The 17206-nt window shown below is 36.3% G+C and overlaps 1 protein-coding gene and 2 long non-coding RNA genes across 3 annotated transcripts in view; 2 read left to right on the top strand and 1 right to left on the bottom strand.

Moving 5' to 3' along the window:
- The window catches only part of LOC550708 (E3 ubiquitin-protein ligase MIB1), a 575562-nt gene that overhangs the window by 397228 nt on the left and 161128 nt on the right, over positions 1 to 17206 (top strand). The window lies entirely within an intron of this gene.
- Positions 1 to 17206, top strand: part of LOC102654662 — a 57430-nt gene that overhangs the window by 23559 nt on the left and 16665 nt on the right. The window lies entirely within an intron of this gene.
- Positions 175 to 1884, bottom strand: LOC113219312. The gene is made up of 2 exons (XR_003306314.1): positions 391 to 1884; positions 175 to 316 (listed from the first exon to the last, which is right to left on the bottom strand). It is a non-coding gene; the product is annotated as an uncharacterized LOC113219312 (long non-coding RNA).

Here is a 17206-nt window from a genome sequence, read left to right as displayed (position 1 = left end):
TTTGTATTTTATTTGCCGGGAATGGGCACGGTAAATGGACCGTGTTGGAAAAAACGAAGCGAAATTGAGATACAAACGGAAACACGCACGGTTGTAAATTTTTATAATGGCCTCCATATTCCCACCGAACAAAGATATACTCGTTTTCTTCCTCCTCCTCTTCCTTTCTCTCTCTTTTTTTTTTTTCTCCCATTCGATCCAACGAAATTAAAAATATATTTCTCCTCGAAGCCGATAATCCCCCTCATGGCGTTCCATTATCGTTCATAAAGAGGAGAGATTTTATTTTTAAAGAAATTTTTCTCGGCAAAATTTCCTGCGAGAATATAATAAAATTTCACGTAATTCAATTCATCCGACTGTTAATTCAGACTGATAAAAGAGATATACCTGTCCTCGTTTTCATCCCTTCTTTTTCTCCCTCTCTCTCTCTCTCCCCCCCTTTCCATTCATCTTATCGTTGCTTCAACAATTCTATTTCGTTCCACATTCGTGACAGGAATACAGTTTCGGGGGGAGGGAAGGAGGAGGGGGCAAAAAGTGGAATGGACGGGGAAACGAGGACGAAGCGGCGGAAAATGGAGGAGGAGGAGGAGGAAAAGAGAGGAAAGAAGGAGGATCGTTACGAATTTCAACGACTCAGTGATCACAGCGATTTATATGTATGTAGCACGATAGATTGCATTCTAAGTATTATGTTCAACGCTACTTTGTATTCGACAGACATCGGTAGATTACGTTTGCTTTCTGCTCGGGGGGGACTTTTTTCTTTTCTTTTTTTTTTCCCTCTTCTCCTTTTTCTTTTTCTCCTTGCCCCCTCCTTTTACGATCGTTTTTTGAAAGAGAGAAATATTCCTTTCGTGCCATCGAGAATATTATTAACCCTCGACCCTCCGTGGGATGGAAGAAAAAGAAAAAAAAGAAAAAAAAAGAATCTCTTCAATTTTCGATCGATTCTCAAAATGCGAAAAATTAGCAAAATTTTGTCGAATTCTTCCCGAAATTATCCCGTTGAAATTACATTATTACATTAAAAAGATTTTTTCGAGAAAAATTTCGTTTGTCAAAAAAAAATATATCATGAATTAACAATTCAAACTGATTCGAAGTACAAAAGTTTTGTGTACGACAAAGTGTGCGGATGTGTTGACTGGACTCGTATGACGCGACGTGCAACAATCGGTCAATCAAGAACTATCCCAATTCTACTACTAAAAAAAAAAAAAAAAAAAAAAAAAAAAAAGAAATTAGAAAGAGATTAAATAAGGAAAATTACCAATGGATCTGCAACTGGTACCAACAGAAAGAGAAAGAGAGGGAAAGTTCAAAAAGAAAGAGAAAACGTGGGATGAAGATGAAACGAAAGGAAGAGAAGAGAGAGGGAAAGTGATTAATTTTGTCATGCCAATTCTACTTTGCTCCGCGTCGGTTTCAACCCCCTTCACATTTGTCATCGCGCGCGTCCACAAAATTATTCGAACCGCGGGGAGGGGAGGGAGGGGAATGAAAGAATCGAGCGGTGCACAGAGGCGCGACAAAATTGAAGGTAGACCCGTGACGGATTTAATGGCGGCCAGATTGTCCATCCCTGGTTTCCGAGCGGCCACCGATAACTCGGTGATGCGGCTGCACTCCGCGTTCACGGGCGGAAAGAACGTTCCTCTGAATTTCAATTTGAGTGGGCCATTTATTTGGCCCTCCCCCCTGTTCAAATTCTATATTTGCCTATGAAAATTCGTTGCAGTGAGTGAGCGAGAATGAGCACAATTCTTTTTTTTTTTTTTGAATGTATTTCACGCGATCAACTCGTACGAAATTTCGAGAACGAATGAAAATATAATTATATACGATATAATTAATCGATCCGCGATCGAGGCTTCGATACACGGGGAGAATATAAATAGAAATTTAATTTATAAATATAATAAATATATACATAATATGTATATAATACATATATAATACATACATAAATACATATTATATTAATATAATATTTATAATATAATATTAATTTATATTTATAATATTTATAAATATTTGTACGGAAGTAAAAAGAAATATATATACATATATTTTTCGATGTAATTAATTTATAATTAGGGAAAAGAATTTTTCCAATTTTTACACGAAATCGATCAACGAAATAAATAATAATATCCAAAAAAAAAGGAAATAAATATCCATCGAAGGTAGAATGTTAAAATCGAACTCGGGACTTTTAAAAATGGTCGGTCGAAGTTGGAGAAATCGGTTCCCGCGATTTTTCTTCCGCGAGGGAGGGAAGAAGTTTACGAAACGAGGAGGAAGAGGAGGAGGAGGAGGAGAAGGCGAGAAGACTGGTGGAAGTCTGGAGGAAGAGGGGAGGTCCAAGTTCTTTAAGACGAGAAATAAGAGCGGCTCGGCCCCTTATCTGGATGGAGGGGGACCGCCATTCTCGAGGCAAGGAACGGAAAGGCGAAACGGAAACCGGCGAAAAAGTCACGAGACAGTCGCGTGGGATCCACGCTTGTGAAACGTGGGAAAGGGGGAGGAGGAGGAGAGGAAGAAGGATGGAGGAGAGATAACCGGTGCATTAAGATCCCTAATCTAAATGAACGCTCGTTCCGGTCCAGTAGTAATGGCGGTTTATCCACCGTCGCTTGCTTCCTTTCAAACGATTTAACGACGATTTTCGAAACGATTGCTGCCCTCTCTCGTGTCGCGTGTCCTCCGTATCGAATATCCAACCTGTCTCTCTTTATTCTTTTCTTTTTTTCTTCTTACTTTTCGGTGCACGGATTTGAACGAGATCTTTTCTTTTCGAGATTTTCGACTTGTATTTTTTAAACTCGATAAACTTCTAAATATTGACGATCGATTAACCAAAGGAATATTTTATTACTTGCCTGTATTTGAGAAAAGTAAGTCAAAATTGACTCAAAATCGGTCGATTTTTCATTCCATAGTTTGGAAAGCGATATGATGAATCAATTGGAAGCTAATAATTAATAATTGGGAATAATTTAAATATTTTTAATTATTTGTCAGAGGAGGTACTTGCGAATAATTTAATTACTTCGACGATTGGACTTGAATAAAAATATAAATCGATAGAAATTTTGTATTCTCCTCTTCTTCTGTTCCTGTAATGACGAAGATACTTTTTATAAATGGAAACGGACTATTATATATATATATTTCTTTCTACGAACCTTCCAGTACCTGCGTCTCTTATATCTGCGAAAAAAAGAAAAAGAAAATCGATTTCCTTAACTCTCTCACTGTATTACACCTCTTTCGCTTCTTTTCTCTAATAATAAAAGAAACTTGTGCAAAAAAAAAAAAAAAATATCTCCTCCACTCTCTCGTTGAACCAACGTCGAAATTTCCAAATGCAGTATCCATGCATATCCGTGTATCTTAACGCTGTGCGCGCACGTATTTGCCAACGATCTGCTTCCGACTATTAACGCCAGATACGCGTATTCCGCGGCGTGAAATCGTTTCACCAACAGTATGGCTCCATGTATAATCGGATTGGGCCGGATAGCATTGTGACGATTTCTCGCCATTTCATTCGCCCATTCGGCGAGTGTAAATTGTGGCGAAAGAATACCGGATATACCGGTCTCGATCCTATTTTCAACTCGTTCGTCAAATTGTATATAATGTTCCTTTTGTTTTGTTTTGTTTTTCTTTCTCTTCTTTTCCAAGCTTGATTGTTGAACGTTGCAGCATTTGTGCGAAGTGAATACGTGTGTGGAGAATGAGAATTAAAAAAAAAAAAGAATATTCTCGACATTGTCTTCGAATTGTCAAGAATTATAATGTTGGAAAGTATTCTATTGAAAATTATTATGCGAGTGATAAATAATAAATGTAATATTATATTTTCGAGACTCTTTCGAATATATATTCTTAGATTCGTGAGATTTTGCGAACATTGAGTGGAAATTATTATATCGGATCGCTCTCAACGGGGTGGAAAAATATTTTCGAAACTTTTACTCCCCTTCTCCTCGAATATACGCATTCTCAAAAAATACGGAAATTTCTCGTGCTACCTCCTATAGACTTATGTTTTCCTAATACAAAATCGAAATTTGGGCAAAAATTTTCTTGTTCGATGAATTTCTTAGAAATTTATCATGCTACCTCCTATAGACTTATGTTCTCCTAATACAAAGTCGAGAATTGGGTAAAAATTTTATCGTTCGAAGAATTCCTTGGAAATTGTTCAAGCTACCTCCTATAGACTTATGTTCTCCTAATACAAAGTCGAAATTTGGGCAAAAATTTTCTTGTTCGAAGAATTCCTTGGAAATTTCTAATGCTACCTCCTATAGACTTATATTCTCCTAACACAAAGTCGAAATTTGGGCAAACATATTCTCGTTCGAGGAATTCCTTGGAAATTTCACGTGCCACCTCCTATAGACTTATATTCTCCTAACACAAAGTCAAAATTTGGGTAAAAATTTTATCGTTCGAAGAATTCCTTGGAAATTGTTCAAGCTACCTCCTATAGACTTATGTTCTCCTAATACAAAGTCGAAATTTGGGCAAAAATTTTCTTGTTCGAAGAATTCCTTGGAAATTTCTAATGCTACCTCCTATAGACTTATATTCTCCTAATACAAAGTCGAAATTTGGGCAAAAATTTTCTCGTTCGAGGAATTCCTTGGAAATTTCTCGTGCCACCTCCTATAGACTTATGTTTTCCTAATACAAAATCGAAATTTGGGCAAAAATTTTCCCGTTCGAGGAATTCCTTGGAAATTGTTCAGGCCACCTCCTATAGACTTATATTCTCCTAATACAAAGTCGAAATTTGGGCAAAAATTTTCTTGTTCGAAGAATTCCTTGGAAATTTCTAATGCTACCTCCTATAGACTTATATTCTCCTAACACAAAGTCGAAATTTGGGCAAAAATTTTCTCCTTCGAAGAATTCCTTGGAAATTGTTCAGGCCACCTCCTATAGACTTATATTCTCCTAATACAAAGTCGAAATTTGGGCAAAAATTTTCTCCTTCGAAGAATTCCTTGGAAATTGTTCAGGCCACCTCCTATAGACTTATATTCTCCTAATACAAAGTCGAAATTTGGGCAAAAATTTTCTCGTTCGAGGAATTCCTTGGAAATTTTTCGTGCTACCTCCTATAGACTTATGTTTTCCTAATACAAAATCGAAATTTGGGCAAAAATTTTCTTGTTCGAAGAATTTCTTGGAAATTTCTCGTGCCACCTCCTATAGACTTATGTTTTCCTAATACAAAATCGAAATTTGGGCAAAAATTTTCTCGTTCGAGGAATTCCTTGGAAATTTCTAATGCTACCTCCTATAGACTTATATTCTCCTAATACAGAGTCGAAATTTGGGCAAAAATTTTCTCGTTCGAGGAATTCCTTGGAAATTGTTCAAGCTACCTCCTATAGACTTATGTTCTCCTAATACAAAGTCGAAATTTGGGCAAAAATTTTCTTGTTCGAAGAATTCCTTGGAAATTGTTCAGGCCATCTCCTATATACTTATATTCTCCTAATACAAAGTCGAAATTTGGACAAAAATTTTCTCCTTCGAAGAATTCCTTGGAAATTGTTCAGGCCACCTCCTATAGACTTATATTCTCCTAATACAAAGTCGAGAATTGGGCAAAAAGTTTCTCGTTCGAAGAATTCCTTGGGAATTGTTCAGCATACCTCCTATAGACTTATGTTCTCCTAATACAAAGTCGAAATTTGGGCAAACATTTTCTCGTTCGAGGAATTCCTTGGAAATTTCTAATGCTACCTCCTATAGACTTATATTCTCCTAATACAAAGTCGAAATTTGGGCAAACATTTTCTCGTTCGAGGAATTCCTTGGAAATTTCTAATGCTACCTCCTATAGACTTATATTCTCCTAATACAAAGTCGAAATTTGGGCAAAAATTTTCTCGTTCGAGGAATCCCTTGGAAATTTCACGTGCCACCTCCTATAGACTTATATTCTCCTAATACAAAGTCGAAATTTGGGCAAAAATTTTCTCCTTCGAAGAATTCCTTGGAAATTGTTCAGGCCACCTCCTATAGACTTATATTCTCCTAATACAAAGTCGAAATTTGGGCAAAAATTTTCTCCTTCGAAGAATTCCTTGGAAATTGTTCAGGCCACCTCCTATAGACTTATATTCTCCTAATACAAAGTCGAAATTTGGGCAAAAAATTTTCTCGTTCGAGGAATTCCTTGGAAATTTTTCGTGCTACCTCCTATAGACTTATGTTTTCCTAATACAAAATCGAAATTTGGGCAAAAATTTTCTTGTTCGAAGAATTTCTTGGAAATTTCTCGTGCCACCTCCTATAGACTTATGTTTTCCTAATACAAAATCGAAATTTGGGCAAAAATTTTCTCGTTCGAGGAATTCCTTGAAAATTTTACGTGCCACTTCCTATAGAATTATATTCTCCTAATACAAAGTCGAAATATGGGCAAAAATTTTCTTGTTCGAAGAATTCCTTGGAAATTGTTCAGGCCATCTCCTATAGACTTATATTCTCCTAATACAAAGTCGAGAATTGGGCAAAAAGTTTCTCGTTCGAAGAATTCCTTGGGAATTGTTCAGCATACGTCCTATAGACTTATGTTCTCCTAATACAAAGTCGAAATTTGGGCAAACATTTTCTCGTTCGAGGAATTCCTTGGAAATTTCTAATGCTACCTCCTATAGACTTATATTCTCCTAATACAAAGTCGAAATTTGGGCAAAAATTTTCTCGTTCGAAGAATTCCTTGGAAATTTCTTGTGCCACCTCCTATAGACTTATGTTCTCCTAATACAAAATCGAAACTTGGGCAAAAATTTTCTCGTTCGAGGAATTCCTTGGGAATTTCTCGTGCCATCTCCTATAGACTTATATTCTCCTAATACAAAGTCGAAATTTGGGCAAAAATTTTCTCATTCGATAAATTTCCTTAGAATTTTCAATGCTACCTCCTATAGACTTATATTCTCCTAATACAAAGTCGAAATTTGGGCAAAAATTTTCTCGAAGAATTCCTTGGAAATTGTTCAGGCTACCTCCTACAGACTTATGTTCTCCTAATACAAACTCGAAAATTGGACAAAAATTTTCTCGTTCGAAGAACTTCTTGGAAATTTCTCATGCCACCTCCTATAGACTTATGTTATCCTAATACAAAGTCGAAATTTGGGCAAAAATTTTCTCGTTCGATAAATTTCCTTAGAATTTCTAATACTACCTCCTATAGACTTATATTCTCCTAATATAAAGTCGAAATTTGAGCACGAATTTTTCCTTTCGAGAAATTCCTAATATTCCAGGAATTTGATGTCATTTCTAAGAATTCTGAAAATTTGTGAGACGTGTAATTAATCGTCATACGATATTTTTCTTAACAATTTTATTTTTTTACTTACCTTATACTTACCTTTATACTTACCTTTATACTTACCTTTTTAAGCGCCATATATCCAGAAAAAACATTTTTTCACCATTTTACTTAATACTAAGTTTTAAATTTAATATACTTACCTATTTTATACTTACCTTTTGCAATAAACGATTAATAGAGAAGATTTTCATTTGGAAGTGATGAAGTTTTATCTAAAAAAACAAATAATTAATTAATTTAATACTGCGTCTTCGAGTTATTTGAAATTATGGCGCGTTAATCGTTAATAACTAATTGGTGGAAAAGAATTTCATATTAAAATTAATAGAAAAACTTATCTGAAATTCTAGCTTCCACACAAACTTGAAAGTTGTGAAATTTTATCTAAAAAATGAATAAATTATTAATTTTCAATGCAAAAGCTTCTATTTATTCGAAAATATAACATATTAATCATTAATAACTAATTGATGGAAGAATATTCTGTATTAAAATTAGTAAAAAACTTACCTAAATGTTTAGTTCCAATTGCGAATTAAAAAGTGGTGAATTTGTCAATAGAAAACGAATAATTTATGAATTTTTCATGTAGTGTCCTCAAAATGATGAGAGATGCTCTCTGCTCTTCTCTCTTCAGAATATTACTTTCCTTGTCTTTGATTTCCAAATACCTCCTTGCAAATTGTCTTATACTAGTCTAAGTCCTCAATGATCCAAATAATGTTGATTTCAGAAAACAATTTTTAAGACTCCAATTTATCGACAAAAGTTTTTTTTAAAATAAAAGTATAAAATGCAGCAAAAATTCCATATAATGTTGACAATTTCTTGTTTGAAAAATATCGTTAAAGAGGCTGTATCCAAATATACTGAAAAAACGAAAAGTGTTGAGAAAATTATGAAAAAGAAATTTTCTTAAGGGAAAAAAGAATTTAAAAAAGGAGACGAAAAATATAATGATATGAAAATATTTTTTAAAAATTGTATAAATTCTCTACTATTCGTTTGTTCAGCAACAAATCATCTTTTTTTTCGAATAAAACGAAAAGTAAACAACGATCCTTCCACCATAATCACTCGTTCAACCGAGTAATTTAACTGGCTGTTTCGAACGCGTTTTCATTTTCACGTGATAATTACTTGTACGATACTTGACTCGGGCTAAAGCCCATTTAAACACGCGGTCACGCTCACGCGGCCCATTATAAGCCCGCGTTTTACGATCATCCCTCCGCGATGGAGGGTGGTGGTGTTTCGCGACGAAATTTACAACCGTGTTATTTTTCTTCGGTTTCATTCCGGTTCCGCCGCTTCCGTTTCCCACGGACAATAAAGTCGTGGCAAAGTAAAGTAGAACTGTCGAGACGATGGAAGAGGAGCAGGCAGAAGGGAGGAAGGACGGAGAATGGGCAAGAAGAGGGTAGGAGGGTAGAGTGAAATAAGGGGTGAAATGGAGGAAAAATGGGAACAGGAAGAAAGTTTTGCGGAGAAAATGTAGAAGTGTGGTTAAAAGGTGGAAAGCGGGACGTGTACGAAACGGGATAAAGAAAGAGGAAATTCCAACCGTGGATGTAACTGTACGAAAATAATAAAAAAAAATGGGGGAAGGAGGGATGACTCTTGGCCAACTGATTTTTGCAATGTGGAATCTACTGGTTCTTATTATTCAAAGTTAATTACAATCATCTCTTGGATAAATGGACTTTCAGACTTTTAGTCTCCGGTTAATGACCAATAGCAGTTTGCGAATTGCATGGTAATAAGAATAAAAGTGTTTGGCAGTAATCTTTACGATGTAGGATTGATTGGGTTCTAAGATTAGAAGGATCGTATTTGATCGCAATGTCAAGTTGCATATGTTGCGGTCAATACTTTGGATGGGTGACCGCTTAAAAAAAAATCTCTCTCTCTCCCTCCCTTTGAAGGTTTTTCATCAACTATAATAATGTTTTCAATAGTCATCTATCATAATTTAATAATTAAATAACGTTACATTGTTCAAGATATGTGATTTATAATTAATTAATTTGAAAATAAGCACAGAGTCGTTCGATATAGATTGTATTATAGATTGTAAAATATAAAAATGAAGATAATATACGGAATTATATTAAAAGAGAAAAGAAAGAAAAAAGGGAGTTAAAGAAATTCCAAGAAAATAAAAATACAGTCACAAAAATAAAATAGAAAGGAGAAGAGAGAGAAATGAGACATGAAAATAAAGCCCTTATAGAAATAAAGGGAAAAAAGAGAGATGGAGAAAAGCAATCGAAAAAGAAAGAGAAGATGATATGAGGAGAAGGAAGACTATGGAAAAACCGAGCAAAGAAGAGAGAGAGGAAAGGAAGGCTATGAAATACAACTCAGTGTGGTGTAAGTGGATGCCAACCGTCGTCAAGGCAGCTCACGAGCGTCGGGACGCACTTAATGCGAATACAATAGCCGACAGTTGTTGCCGGCCACGGCCAACGGGTTCTTGCGTCTATGTTTTTGCAACGGAGGTGCAGCTGCGTGGTGGAGAAAAATCTTTTAACATCTCGACGGGTGATGGTAAGTTCTCTTTCGAAGATTCGAAGGCGACGAGAAAACGAGGACGACGAGTCGTCTCTAATTAGAGGAGGCGAAAGAAACTGTTTCGGTCGGCGACTTTGTCGCTCGACGACGGCTAATGAGAACGAACGTAAGTATGTTGAACCCCTCCCCCTCCCCTTCCTCTCGTTGAATCTTTAACGTGTGAATCTTCCGTCTCTGTTAACCCTTTTACTCGGACAAATGACTCGCCGTGTAATTATAGCGTTGAATAATACAGATTTTTATATGTAAAATTTGAAACGAAATAAAGAAAATATTTAAAATATGAAAACAAAATTCTTTCTTCTCCTTTCTTTTCTTTTTTTTATCTTCTTATCCTCAAATTTATCGTTAAATTACACAGATATGCCTCAAATATTTACTGAAAGAATAGATCTCCAAGATTTTCAACGTCCCTCGATCAAACAATTTCATACGTGGAAAATGAAATTGTTCCCGCTCATTACAAAATTATTTCGCAAAATCCTATTCCAAACGTTCCGTCCATTCAAAAACGGTATCATTCTCCAAATCTCTCCTAACCTCTTCCTCGGCTAAATTAATATCGCGGCGGAATATATTCCGTCCGTCCGCGTTCTCAGAATTTTCCTCGAAAGAATACGCCCCTAAAATCCGATTTCCACAGTGTGTCGATAAGGGAAAATCCAGCGTGAGGTGCCGTTAGAACCTTTTAAATCAACAGAGGCTTCGGTATAAGTGAAACGGTATAAAAACCATTGCGGTTATCCCCCTGCATGGATCCCGGCAAAGTCGACTGCGTCATTAGGATCCAGAGAATGGGATCCACGTATTGTTGCGATCCAGACCACGTCCCATTTTCACCTAACGCTCCACCGTCTTTCTCCCCCCCACCAACCGTGACTCTCTCTCTATATATTCGATGCTTTCATCGATTAAACAAATGTCAATTTTATCAGCAAAAATTACGCCCGTTATCGTATCACTTTACACCAAGTGAATGAAATATTACAATCCAATTTCCATCCGTTTATCATCCGTATTATTCTTCATTTCGCGGGATCCCCCTTTATCGCCGCGGCCGTAAATAATTTTCAAAACTTGTTTCAACGTTTAAACTTGGATAACGCTCCCTATCCTTGCGTCCACCTGGGAGGGAGGGGGAGGGATGTAACTCGTAATTTGCGGTTATTCGAGGATTATGGCACAATTATGTCGCGCGGTAAAACATCCTGAGCAACTAACCGAGCCACCAGATAGAGCAAGTTGGGATTCGGTTCATTTGTCAGCCGAAGATAAGAAAGTCGGAATTACATTACGTTATTGCGCGACATCGCGTTCTGCAATTTACGTTCCTGTTTGGATCGTTTTATGGACGTACGTGATCTATTCCGTTTAATCGCTTTCAAGGGGGAAAGATGTGGTGTGGTATTTTATCACGAAGATGAAATAGATGGAATATCAACCCTTTTGATTCTCAGGCGACAATATTCATTTATATAGAACTATTTAAGAATTAATAAAGAGAAATGTTGTATCACAATGTGATATCGTATTGTTTTAACTCGTTCGAGCTATAAAAGAAAAAGATTATTATTAATTGATTGAAACTGTATCACGAAGATGAAATAGATGGATCAGAGATGTACGTACGGAATATCAACCCTTTTGATTCTCAGGCGACAATATTCATTTACGTAGAACTATTTAAGAATTAATAAAGAGAAGTGTTGTATCACAATATATCATATTGTTTTAACTCGTTCGAGCTATAAAAAAAAAAGATTATTATTAATTGATTGAAACTGTATCACGAAGATGAAATAGATGGATGAAAGAGATGTATATACGGAATATTAACCCTTTTGATTCTCAGACGACAATATTCATTTACGTAGAACTATTTAAGAATTAGTAAAGAGAAATATTGTATCACAATGTGATATCGTATTATTTTAACTCGTTCGAGCTATAAAAGAAAAAGATTATTATTAATTGATTGAAACTGTATCACGAAGATGAAATAGATGGATCAGAGATGTACGTACGGAATATCAACCCTTTTGATTCTCAGACGACAATATTCATTTACGTAGAACTATTTAAGAATTAATAAAGAGAAATGTTGTATCACAATGTGATATCGTATTGTTTTAACTCGTTCGAGAGTTATAAAAGAAAAAGATCATTATTAATTGATAGCATCGATCGAAAACTGTTTCGGTCGAAAAATGGAGAATTCTAATTTCAACGACACGAGTGGGGCGATCGAGTGCGATTTTCATCCGCTTTGGAAGAGTGGCCGTGGAAAAAACGCTGACAGGCGCGTCAGCAAATTGTCGTTAAGCGACAGGGGAAAAGAGAGGGTGGACAAGCGTGGAAACGAGCAGCGCGAGTGACACGAGCCAACTCGTGGTGGATCGTTTGCAAAACCACGGCCGCTCCTCCTCCACGCCACCGTTTTCATACACGTCGTTTAATATGCGCTCTGCCTTTCGCGAATTGCCTCCTCCTTTTTTCCTTTTTTTTTTCTGTTTTGCCCCCTTTAATCATTGGAAAAACAATATTCCAAAATTCAAACGCCTTCTCTCCTCGTTTACTTTTATAGAATACTTTTGAAAGGACGTGTTTCCATCGAATCTTTCATTTTTCTTTTTCTTCCTTTCTTCTCGCAATAAGGGAATGAAAATTCGTCGAAACAATTATTCGATTATTGCGAATTTATGAAATTTTATCTTTCGAGCGACGAATGTCAGGAGAATCATGATCGCGTTTGAAAGGGTGGAAGAGGGAGAAAAGGGAAGGGAGAGGTTGGAAGCGTTTCTTTCGCGTCTCACGTCGCTTTGAGATACTGAAACGGGCCGCGACAGCTTCTGGTGACATGGCTCTCGTACATACACAACACGTTTTATACGCGGCGTCGCCCGCACTCGATGTGGAAAAAAAGAGAGAGAGAGAGAAAGAGAGAAAAAAAGAAAAGAGGAAGGAAGGAAGGAAGGAGAAGGAGAAGGAGGGGGCTACGATCGCCATTGGTTAGTGGTTGTTGGTGAACGTTCCTGCACTTTATTCCTTGCTTTCCACCCTGGCTTCGTGCCTCTTGGATTTTATACGACCGCCATTCACCACACCATCGCCTCTTTTGCCTTTTACTGTCGAACAATACGCCCCACCTACGTTAAATGTACCGTTTTCTGCGCAACATATTGTTTGTTTCGAAGCAACTTGTATCCTTTTTTTTTATCTCGATAAGATCTCGCACAATTTTGTGGATTAATTTTAATAAAGGAAGATTTCAATTTAAATTTCGGTGAATTGATTCAGAGGCTCTTTGATTATCGAGATTGTTGTAAGCGTTACTGTCGAGGAAATAAATATACAAGTATCGTATAATTTATCTTCGAGATTCGATTGAACTCGGATCAAAATTAAGAAAGGTTTGAGTTTCTTACAAAACTTCGAAGATAATGAATTCTTCTGAACGAACGGACGATTATTGGAAGCAGAAAAGCTTACTCTTTGAAACGTTCCTCCCGAGATATCATTTAAAGAAAAGATGATTTTTAATCATTTACGATTAAAATTAGGAAATCTTTGAACCGGCATAGCTTCGAAGATAATGACTTTCTGTCAACGAGTGAGCGATCATTGGAAACACGAAATCTTTCCCTTTAAATTGCCTTCTCATTTGCGTCGATACGACTTTCGGTTCCCGAGATATCATCGTTTAAAAAAAAGATGATTTTTAATCATTTACGATTAAAATTCGAAAATCTTTGAACCAGTATAGCTTCGAAGATAATGACTTTCGGTCAACGAGTGAGCAATCATTGGAAACGCGAGATCTTTCCCTTTAAATTGCCTTCTCATTTGCCTCGATACGACTTCCGGTTCCCGAGATATCGTCGTCCAAAGAAAAGATGATTTTTAATCATTTACGATTAAACTTAGGAAATCTTTGAACCGGCATAGTTTCGAAGATAATGACTTTTGGTCAACGAGTGAGCGATCATTGGAAACGCGGAATCTTTCCCTTTAAATTTCCTTCTCATTTGCCTCGATACGACTTCCGGTTCCCGAGATATCGTCGTTTAAAAAAAAGATGATTTTTAATCATTTACGATTAAAATTAGGAAATCTTTGAACCGGTATAGCTTCGAAGATAATGACTTTCTATCAACGAGTGAGCGATCATTGGAAACGCGAAATCTTTCCCTTTAAATTGCCTTCTCATTTGCCTCGATACGACTTCCGGTTCCTGAGATATCGTCGTTCAAAGAAAAGATGATTTTTAATCATTTACGATTAAAATTAGGAAATCTTTGAACCGCCATAACTTCGAAGATAATGACTTCCGGTCAACGAATGAAAGATGGATAGAAGCGCAAAACCTTGCGCTTTGAAACACCTTCTCATTCGTCCCGATACGATTTCCGGTTCCCGAGATATCGTCGTGTAAAGAGAAGGGTAATTTTTAATCGTTTACTCGAACGTCTCTCTTGTCTCGCTGTCTGACCTATCTTAAAGTCGAGACGAGCGGCAGACGCGATTTCACTGAGAGAACAGTGAGCGGTGTGCATTTCTAGGGAAAAAATATAGGTCGGTAGCCCATTCATAAAAACTCTGCACCGTCTTAAAGCGCTTTGAATCGTCGTATCTCGTCGTAACCGATCGAGATGAATCAAAAACCGTGTTCAACGTCATGATTCTTTTTTACCCTTTGAGCAAATTTTAATTTCTTCCCACGTCGTTTTTCTTTTCCATTATTAGATAATAAATTCATTATCGTCTCGACGTAAATGAGAATTTAAATTTATTCGATTTATTACTTACAGCTTCGATTCGATTATGATTTTTTTAATCGACGCTGTCTCTCGTACGTTCGTTATTCACCAATGCTCGCTCGGTAATATTTATTATCGACAGAGAACGCCGGATCGATTTGAAAACGTATTATAACAAGATTGTGATCGCGTGTGAATTGTTCGATGGACGACGACGGTTCTTTTGAGCGCAAAAAAAAAAAAAAAAAAAAAAGGAAAATATTCGAAGCTTTGCCAAAGCTATTTCCGCATAATCCTCTTTCTTTTCATCAGAGACGTAATATGTTCGTGCATAGGCCATCGGCTCGAACGAATTTCAAGGCTCGAGAACACGTTTCCTGACGTTTCTGTTCCACCTTTTGCCAACTTGTCCCGAGCGTACAATTTCGCCGTAATTTTCTACATTTTACTCGAAAAGAGACGCCTTTCGTGTCCTCGTAAATTAAACGAATAAAGTTATTTAAATTCATATCTCGTAATTGATCGAATATCGTGAATTTTCCGACTTTTTTTCAACCAAACCGGGTTATCACATTTTTGCTCCCCATTTTTATCAATTATTTAAAAATAGTAATTTTCCCATACAATAATATCAAATTGCTAATTTATATTCCCCGAGTGTGGTGAATATAACGTTAATTTGACGGATTTAAAAATTAACCCCGACAAAGTTGATTCAAAGAAATATCTTGAACAAAGAAAGTTATTTCACGGTCATTTAATTTTTTCCAATTGCAGAGGGAAGAGGGGGGGAAATAATTACGAGAAATCACAAATATCCTCTTCCCTTTTCAACCTCGAAATTCGAATTCCCCCCAGGAATTATAAAAAACTTTTGAAAAAAAGTTTGTTCAGAATGTTTGGAATGCCACGTATTCATCCCTCTCGATTGACGATCAACTCCTCGAGAATGAATATGTTATTCATCGTTGCGAACCGTTTCCGGGGATGCTGAAAGAGCAATTAAACCACGCCACTTGCATACGTGAATAGGTGTCGATCCATTGATCCATTTCCATTTTTATTTCGATATATATATATATTTGAAAAAGTACAATACAATAGTTTCATCGACAGAAAGAAATTTTACTACAAAACTCTCCATCGAATTACTCTTTGCAGTATCTCAAAACTTGTCCTCCACTTTTTCTTTCCTTTTTTTTATTACCTTCATCCACTTTCCGTTCGATGAATTCGACGAGTTACCTCACACCAACCGTACAAATTGCTTCTCCGTGTTATTTAATTAAAAAAAAAAAAAGAAGAAAGAAAGAACACGAAATATATATACATATATATATCTAAAACCGCGGAGAGAGCGATGAAACAACAAAAATATTTTTTCCATCGAATGAAAAAAAGAAAAAAAAAAAAGAAATATCCTCTTTGAAAATGTCCGTCAACATGACACCATCGGCACATTGCGATTTTTTTTTCACGGTTCACGGCTCCGCTTTTCGCTTTTTATCGCGCGATCCTGCTTCCAACCCTTACATATATACGCGTGCCTAGTTGTTGCCAATGAAATCTGTGCTAGAAAAGGAGTGTGTGTGAGAGAGAGAGAGACGTGACTCGATGAAAAGAGAAAGAAAAATTGAAATCGAAAATTCGGATGAGGAAGACGACGAGTATCCCTCGAAAGGGGATGTTCGTCTCCTCTGAGGAAGAATATCCCCAATATACCCGAGTTATGACCGATAATTATTTCGAAGGTTTTGGAACAAAGAAGGGATCGTGGCGGGGTCGTGGGAGGATTAGAAGGAGGAGGAAAGCATGTAAGCCTCGTAAATGATAACGACGAACACCGGTGCAAGCCAGACGATAACGCTTAATTGCCCTCTCTCGTTCTCTCTCTCTCTCTTTCGAGTTCCTCGTTTTCAAGGAATATCCGGCTTTTCGAATTGCTTCGATTTCCTACTCGTGCTTCGTCCCTTCCTTTCCTTTCCCTCCCAAGCAACCAAGGATAAACGATATATTATTTTCCTTTGTTTCGTTCTCTTATTATTTTTTTTTCTTTTTTGTTTGTTCTCTTATAAATACATTTCCCGTTCCGTAATATTAATAATAACAATACGTTTAAACGTTTGTTTGTAAAATAAAATGGATTTCTTTTATATCCGAATATCACGATATTTGAAATGTAATTCGAAGAAATATTTGAAAAATATTTTAAAGATTTGAATTTGCCGCCATTTTTGCGTTAAGTTGTTAGCAACCCTGAAAAAAAAAGGTGTCTTGAATTATTGAACAATATTTTAAAAACTCTCTTTTATATTTAATTCAAATCTTGCGTTAATTTTGGGACACCCTTTATATACCCTTATATATATATATATATATATATATATTGAGTTGAATATTTTTAAGAAAAAGATGTTAACGATCGTTTGGAATTTGTTATAACAAATAATGATTGAAAAATCGGCGAAATTATTAAAGGTGTTGTTTTATGGAT

This window comes from Apis mellifera, linkage group LG16 (genome assembly GCF_003254395.2).
Source record: "Apis mellifera strain DH4 linkage group LG16, Amel_HAv3.1, whole genome shotgun sequence".
Lineage (NCBI taxonomy): Eukaryota > Metazoa > Arthropoda > Insecta > Hymenoptera > Apidae > Apis > Apis mellifera.
The sequence above is the reverse complement of the archived record's forward strand: the minus strand, read 5'-3'. Positions and strand labels throughout refer to the sequence as shown.